A 9,121-nucleotide genomic window follows, 5' to 3' on the forward strand; every position below is an offset into this window, starting at 1 on the left:
TGGGAATTGTTCCTGTGCTCTCTATAATGGATAATTCAACAACTATTTCAGGTATGGCCATTTTAGCTGTTGAATCATCTACATATGAAACTGGTCCTAAAATTTTGTGCATCTCAGCCCTAAGAGGGCTGGTATTGAAAACACTGCACTTCAACAAATAAGCTTTCCACTTTCTTGAGATACTTAATTGTGTACTGCCAGAGCATGGCTTATTGGCCATGTCTTGTAATCCACCCTTGTTTAGGGAGGATGGTTCTCAAGGTGACAGGACCTTTCTGCATCAGACTTTCCACTTGTAATAGAGCATTATATGTAGCTTTTCTAAGGAGCTATAATTTAATTTGGCCCCTTTCCTTAATTGTGACCAGAACTCTAGACGTACTCATTTAGAATGCTGCCTTTGCCACAAACCTCACCCAAAGCCAATGTCAGTGATAGCCGCATCAAATTCACAAGGTAAATCAGGGTCTACCCTCTTAGTGTTGTGCCTGTGCTGTTGCCATTTTTTCTTTTCCAAAAGCAGCCTGCAGGGGTCATCCCATTCACAACGATGGTATTTTCTATTTAGCATATACAATGGTTTTAATATTTGAACTAAATGGGGAATGAAAGGTCTCCAATATCTTTGTAGTCCTAGAAACATCATTAATTGCTTTGGCATATGTAGTGTAGGAGTACATTGTACTGTATCAATTCCTGCAGAAAGAATAGTTTTTGTCTTACCCAACCATACAACACCCAAGAATTTGACAGAGCAGCCAGGGACTGGGAGCTTGTTGTGATTGATTGCCCATCCCCAGCTCTCAAGATAGGCTATTAATTTTTCTGACAACTCTGTTAGTTCTGAAAGAGAATTGCCAGTTAACAAAATATCATCAATATAATGATATAAAGTCACAAATTTGGGTTTCTGCCAATTGGCCAAGTTTTTTGCCACTAGGTCATGGCAAATGGTCAGGCTATATAAATAGCCTTGTGGGAGAATGGTGAAATTTCTTTGTTGTCTTTTCCAGATGAAGGTGAAAGTAGGCTGACTTGCTTTATCTAAAGGAATACTGAATAAAGCATTAGCTAAATCTAAAATAAAATGATAGTGGCATAAATGAGTGCTAATTTATTGTAATAAGCAGGCAGTGTTTGGAACCACTGCATACAAAGGTAGCATTACTTTATCTAATTCATGGTAATCCACTGTTAGGCACAAGTTTCTGTCAGGTTTCTCTACTGGCCATACAGGATTATTAGAGGGACTATGGGTTGGTATTAATATCCCCACTCTTTCTAGTTCCTTAATGGTTGCAGAAATCTCTTGATGTCCGCCCACCCCAGTAGCTTGTATTATTTAGTGGCTAAAATAATAAATTGCAGTACTTTTACAGAAGACCATTTCACCTGCACCTTTAAGACCAAGTTCACTACTCTACACTGGAGTTGGAATTCTCCTATGGTGGTTTGTAATGTGGAATCTAAGAGAAGATCAATTTCTAATATCTATTTGGGTATAGGTGACATATATAAAGTGTATTCCTGGAAGGGGGGGCAATGTCCCAATTTGCAAGATCAAATAATGCCGTTTGGCTTTGATTGTCTTTCCTCCATAGCTGTCTATGGCCAGCACAGGTCTCTTAAATTGGGCTACATTTCCATAAATTAAAGTACATTCAATCCAGTGTCTACCAGTGCTAACACTCTCTTTTTGTAAGTAGGGGACAAATAAATAGTTAATTCTACATGTGGCCTCCAATCCCAGTGGTCCTCAGTTATTGCTGGTACCTGGGAATCTTGACCCTTCCTCTATGGAAGGGAAAAAGGGAGCTTGCCAGGTCTCCTCTAGGGGTGCAGAGGGTTCTTATGTTTCAATAGGGAGTTTCTTAGATACTTTATCTTATCCTTCAGCTATTCTGGGATTTATTTTAGTAAATCTTTTGTCTTTGGGTAATTTGCTCCATAATTTAACTAAAACAGCATTTGGTTCTTTATCTATGGTTTCTAGTTCTATCCCTGTGGCAATTAGATCAGCCCAGATTTGCTTACATGAGACCCGATTAGGGCCATCATTTTTTCTTGAACATACAGCCCCCACTCCTCTTTTCTGGAGCTGCTCTGATTCCCCAAGATTGGCAATGGCTTGAGCAGCTCTCAAAATGGGTTGTCCCACTAAAGGACTCAAAAATGATTATGAGTGGTGTGCAAGACACTGTTTTTCATTCCTGTTGTAAAACTTTCACTGTCAGGGCTGCAAAATTCTCAGAATATATTGCATGCTTCATCCCAAGACCCCACAAAACATCTTGCAGTTCTTCCATAGATTGCCAATAAGGAGTGGTATAAGGGCTGTCTTCCGCATTATGCCAGACTTCCTTGCATGCACCTATTAGCCAGGATAACAAAGATCCCATTCCTACATGATTTAGGGTGGCATACAGGCACTGACATAGGGGTGGGTGCATTGTAATAGATGCTAACTTACTCATTTCTATCCCAGTTAATTTTATGCTCTCAGATCCTGTGCCCCATAATCATAAAAGCCAATCAGGTAATGACTCCCTGGTTTTTAGCCTATAGTGCTGCCTGAGGTCATCTAATTCAGCAGCAGCATAATCTCTCATGATAATATGGAGTTTCTGCACATGAGGTTGTAAATTTTGAGGGTCCACCCCAGCAGGTTGCTACTGTGTTGTTTTTATTTTTTCTATAGCACTGGGCATACTTGCTGTGTGTGGGGCAGGGGATCCTCTTCCTCTACTTCCTATATGCCTTCCTTTTCCTTCTCTTTGTCATTAAGTGAAGAATCTTTGGAATCCCAGTTTTTTGGGTCCCACCCCAGATTAGTTGGTATTCTCTGGACTCAGGCCTGAGGTAATTTCCAACCAAGGGCATGAGCATATCTACAGGCTCAAGTTTCTAATTGGTCACCTACAAGGTGCAAACACTCAGTTAAAGCATCTTTTATGCCCACTTGTGTGAGCCATGTGTCCCTTTCTAATTTTCTAATTTCCTCCTCTAGGTTGTGGGCCATTGTCTTTGCTGCCTCTTCTGCCTCTGTGACCATATGTAAGGCTCCTAAAAGGGGCTAAGCTATGGCTGCCACTATCTGGCATTCTCCTTTCTTTCTTGCTAAAATATAGTTGTCCTGCTATTTGTTACAAAACTGTTAGTACTCCCACCAGAGTTTTCAGGACATCCCCATATTCTTGTTACAGTCTGCATCTGTCCAGGAGAGCAGCCACCCCTCCTCACATATATGATGAAGGCCAACCTGGGATTTCCCCTGAACCTCCCTTCCCTGGACCCATGCCTACTGCTGCCAGGGGCATTTCAGTCTCCTGCCTGGCTTGCCAATTGTTCAGGACCAGACAACGTTCATGCAGAGCCTGGGCTGGTGCTGCTGTGAGACCAAAAAACACACCAAGTACAGAAGTAGATATAGATTTTTTAGGACTCATTAACAAGAGAGATTCTCTGGTGGTAGCAGTCTGGAGGGTAAATGCTCTACAAGGAACTGGGTGGCGGGGGGTGGGCAATGCAAGAAGCAATACATGATTTTAGAGCAAAGACATTTCATACAGTATGATGGCATCAGGTCTCTAATATAATCATTAAAGGGGCCTAAGACCTGATGTTTTGCTAAGATTAATGTTTAAGACTAAGATACCGTCAGTGCCATTTTACATCTGTAATTGTCTTCCTCCCCCTCCCGGGAGATTGTTTACTTTTTGACCTTTGTCCTTGGCTAAAGCAGGTCTGCTATGTTCCATTTAGGAGGATCCCAGGCCATTGGCCACCAGACACCAAATTGGAGGAAATATAAATACAAGGTTTTCAAGAGTACTAAAAGAGTAAATAAATTTTGAAATATACCATGAAATGATGTATAAATTAAATGAAACTATCTAACATGTTTATGTGCCTGGACAATATGAACCCCATGACAGTGAAACTGATGAAAATGAGCACTTCATAAAAGAAAAGAACAAGTTTTCCTAATGCGTCCTTAAGCTAAGAAGCAATTATTTAGAGGATACCTGGTATTTAAAATTAATATTTGGCTCTTCTTCTTTCCCTCCCCATTCCCTTCTCTTCCCTTTCTAAATAATCAGGAGCTACAACAGTTAAGTGGGTCAGGTAATGTAGACTTCTGTACAGTGTGTGGGCAGTGAAAGTTGCAGAACCCAGAGCAGGATGTCTAAGATGGAACTGGAGCCAGGAGGTTATACTCATCAGGAAGTAGCCTGGTATGAGCTGTCAGATCCCAAGCAGCATGAGTAGAGTTGTATTTAATTGGAATTGGTTGTATCAGTGTGAACTCATAGTTTTCTGTATATGTAATTGATACAGAAATAAATATAGATGATAACATATATATATATATATATATATATACACACACACACACATACAAATTCCCTTTCTCTGTCCATTAAAAGCAGTGGACTTTGTTAGCAAAGCAGCAGTACTTTGTTAGCAATGAGCACACCTAGCACCCAGGTGTTAGTTTCTAAATACCAGTTTTTCCCAGAAGGAAGCAGTGCTCCTTGGAGAAATGGCAGAATCCAGACTTCAGACAGGAAAGTATAAGAATCCGGGACAACTTTCTGCACCAGAAAGTGAAGTTCATCAAAAGGACACAGAGCTGTGCTTAAAAGACTCCCACTGGCCAAATATGGAACAGCTTTGGCATCACAATAAATAATGATAATAACAGGAGTAAAACCATGAGTCCATACAGATACACATAAATAAATAAATTGAAAGTTTGATGAGAAACAGTATACATGGTATCTACCCACAAAATGCTTATTAATTATAGCAAGAACAGTGGAAAAGCCTGGCAGGCACCACTTTAATCAAGTGATCAAAGAGAGTATCATCAATAATTAGGCAAACAAATTGTACCTTAATCAATAATATGAAACAGGATTGCAGCATCACTTTTGTAATAATCCTGCCAAAACTGCAAAACCTAAATCTAATCATGAGAAAACTTAGACAAACCCAAATTGAGGGATATTACACAAAATTAGCCTCTAATCTTCTAGTGTCAAGATCATAAAAGCAATGGAAAAGACTGAGGAACTCTTCCAGACTATAAGATAATTGAGACATGAAAACAAAATGCAACACATTATTCTGACCTGGCTTCTTATGTAATAAGGAGCATTATGGGGACAAGTGATAAAAATTGAATGGTTTCTGCAGATTTGGAAGTAAAAATATAGAAGTAATTATTTCCTAAAAATGATGATTACATTATGGTTATGTAAAAGAATGCCCTTGGGCATAAGAAATTACACTAAAGCATTTGGGAGTCAAATTATTCATCTACTTTTTGGGTGAAGAAGGTCTTTGTACTGGGCCTGGAAGTTTTCTTTAAGTCTAAGAATTGAAAAAATTTGGATTTATGATGCTCATAAATCTAAAACTCTATACTACAAACTTTTTTTAGGACATTTTAAATTTTTAATCCTTTCTTTACATGTACCTGGACCACTTTTGATTAAGAAAACTATAGACAGTGGCAACTATTTTTAACAGGCTGCCTTTTTACAAATCATTGATACATTCTGGAGACCTCTAGTACTTTTTTGCTACTCTCTGGAGACATTAAATTAATGTGATATGTTGCCCTTCAAGGACCAAACACATGGATTGTCTGAGTACCCCTCTTGGGTTGTGATCCATGAGGCACTGAGAGAGCTTTGCCCTCAGATACCCCTCCCCTGGGGCAGCTGCCCACAGAGAACTGGCAAGTGTTACTAAGCATTTGCTTCTCTGGGCTAGGAGAACAAAAGACATTGAGAGTAAAAGGCACTTAAGGGGCCGCCCTGAGGAGCCGCTGTGGTAGACATTCTAGGAACACGGAACAGGAGCTTGGTCCCCATCACTGTTTTTCTCTAGGGTCTGTTTTGAATAATAGTGTTTTCTGTATGTATAACCAAACTTTTTATTCTGGACTAGAGGCCATATTTGAACCCTGGTTTTCAGAAATGTGGGTTTGGTGGTTCCATCTTTATAGATACTTGAACACATTACAAAACCACCAAATTTGGGGAAATGCCAACCATGCTTTGAGAGAATAAAGATGAGCAACCGTGCCTGTTTGCATAAGGAAACCTGCATAAAAAGCCAGTGATTCCATAGACTCTTACTGCATCAATCAGTGCAGTTAATACCTCATTTTCATGAACAGCAAATCCACAGCAATGTTAAAAAATGATTCATGTCCTTGGATTAGATTGTAAGCCCACTAGGCAGGTACTGTATCTAATGTTGTGTGTGGCACCTATCACATTGTTAGAGCTCAATAAACATTCAACAATAAAAAAAAAAAGAAAAGAAAACTGTAGAAAGTTAGTAACTGCCACAAGCAGAACACCAGGTGGTGGCACGTGTCAATTTTCCAGAGTCCTGCTTTGTGGGGTATCTGAATGCACTGCTCAGGGTCCCTCCTCACATTGGCTGGAATCAGTCATGGCAGATTTTAGTCCACAGGTTGCTTTTTCCCATATTTCTTTGTAAACTCTTTAGCATTATTGAAGAATTTTTTATGGTCCTTAGAGTATTCTTGGGCTAGGCCATCCTGAAGTGGGTGCTGGGGCTAGGGGTCTTTCACCAGTGCAATGAGGGACTGGATTACTTGGTCAGTTTTGGTGGCTGGCTTCCAGTTTTTAGTACTAATTACCAGCAGACAGACCCACCCCTTTTCATTGATGTTTGGGTGATAGATCTTTGTTTTGGTGGTTTGAATGGGTTTGAACTTGAAGACAAGAGAATTGAAATGAGTGAGGGTGAGGAATAAAAAGATAAAAAAAAAAAAAAAAACTAAAAGAGAAAATAGCCTAAGGTGACTCTGGGGCACCATCAAACACACCAATATACACATTATGGGAGTCCCAGGAGGAGAAGAAAGAGAGAACAGAGAAGAGGGAATATTCAAAGAAATAATGACAGAGAACTTCCAAAACTTAGCAAAAGACATGAATATGCACATCTGAGAAGCCCAAAGAATAAAAAACACAGTAAATATGAAGAAATATACACTCCATCAAATATTGGCCAATACTGAATGCAAAGGATAAGGAGAGAGTTCTGAAAGCTGCAACAGAAAAGCAATGTGTTACACACAAGGGAGTCCCAATTAGGGTGGTTTGAATGGGTACCCTGCTGGAAAGTTGATTTTGATTCTTAAGGCCCCTTTATCATATGGAGGGTTGTCAGGAACAATAAGCCCTTGCCAAACCAATAAATTAGCTCCATCAACCTGGATGTAATGGAAGTTTTTCATTCCACATTTGCAAATTTCTTCAAGCTCTTTCATCAGCCTCCTGCTGGCCGCCATCTTGGATCTGGTACTGCTCTATACTATAAACTTTAAGTAAAGTGCTCAAATTTTATTAATCTTTCTATAGATTTGACCTTTGAATTAGAGAGGTTGTGGGTTGCAGAACAATCATGCATTAATTACAGATTTCCCATATACCCCTCTTTTATTAACAGTTTATTTGGTGTGGAACATTTGTTACAATTGATGACAGAACAGTCTTATCATTGTACTATAAACTACAGTCATTGGTTTAACTTAGGGCTCACTAATGTGTAGTGCAGTTCCATGGATGCTTTTCTTAATTTGTGTCCATTACCACATACAACCTAACATTTCCCCTTTTAACTGAAATTCAGATATATATTTCAGTGCTGTTAATTATGTTCACAACATTGTGCTACTCCCTTTAATGTTGTTTGTAGGGCATGTCTAGTGGTGATGAACTCCCTTAGCTTTTCTTCATCTGAGAATGTCTTAATCTCACCCTCATTTTTGAAATAAATTCTAAACAGGTATAAAATTCTTGGCTGACAGTTTCTCTTTTCTTGCAGCACTGTAAGTATTTCAGCACACTGCCTTCTTGTCTCCATGGTTTCTGATGAGAAATGGGAACTCAATCTAATTGGGACTCCCTTGTGTGTAACACATTGCTTTTCTGTTGCAGCTTTCAGAACTCTCTCCTTATCCTTTGCATTCAATATTGGCCAATATTTGATGGAGTGTATATTTCTTCATATTTACTGTGTTTTTTATTCTTTGGGCTTCTCAGATGTGCATATTCATGTCTTTTGCTAAGTTTTGGAAGTTCTCTGTCATTATTTCTTTGAATATTCCCTCTTCTCTGTTCTCTCTTTCTTCTCCTCCTGGGACTCCCATAATGTGTATATTGGTGTGTTTGATGGTGCCCCAGAGTCACCTTAGGCTATTTTCTCTTTTAGTTTTTTTTTTTTTTTTATCTTTTTGTTCCTCACCCTCACTCATTTCAATTCTCTTGTCTTCAAGTTCAGTGATTCTTTCTCCCATCAGCTCCAATCTGCTGTTGAAACCCTCCTGGGCATGTTTCATTTCAGTTATTCTTGTCCTCTTCTCCAGTAGTCTGTTTGCCTCCTTTAAAATTTCTGTCTGTTTATTGAGATTCTCATTTTGCTCTTTCATCATTTTCCTGATATCCTATATTTCTTTCTCTGTATTTTCCTTCATCTTCTTGAGGATTTTTAAGATAATTTTTTAAAAATCTTTGTTTAGTGCTTATTGTAACAGTCCCTAGTTTGTAAGTTCTTAAAGCAGTCACATCTATTCCTGAACTGTAACAACTATCTCCAGATTCTGAGATGCTGATCCCTTTGTGTATAAACTGAATGATCCCTGGATCTGTGTGACACCTGAAACTCAGAGCTAGAACTCAGCAGATATGAATGTCAGTATTAGCGCATATAGCAACTGTTAAAAAAGCTGAAAAAGAGTTCAGACTTCAATTAGAGACATAAATGAAGCAGATGTGGTTAGGACTAGGGCAAATTGGGCTGAAGGGTAAAAGACAATACTGAATGTGTTTTAAAACTTCAAATTCCATGTGAGACCAAAGAAAGAGATGTTTAATTAGTGCAGGAACTGTATTTTCTAAACATTTTAACTCATACAGTTTGTTCAAATACCATAATTACATGGAACTTTTAATAGGAAGTGAGACCTGGTAGGTCTGCATAGGTTAGTGTGAAATAGCAACATATCCCAAAGCAATTTGGGCATAGAATAAAAACATATATGCAGAGCCCCCCTGAGGAGTTAAGGGGAAAT

General features: G+C 39.0%; 1 pseudogene; it reads right to left on the reverse strand.

Moving 5' to 3' along the window:
- Positions 1–6,481: 6,481 nt before the first annotated feature.
- Positions 6,482–7,339, reverse strand: LOC119528697 (annotated as a pseudogene).
- Positions 7,340–9,121: the final 1,782 nt, after the last annotated feature.

Source organism: Choloepus didactylus, chromosome 3, assembly GCF_015220235.1.
Source record: "Choloepus didactylus isolate mChoDid1 chromosome 3, mChoDid1.pri, whole genome shotgun sequence".
In the NCBI taxonomy this organism is placed as follows: domain Eukaryota; kingdom Metazoa; phylum Chordata; class Mammalia; order Pilosa; family Megalonychidae; genus Choloepus; species Choloepus didactylus.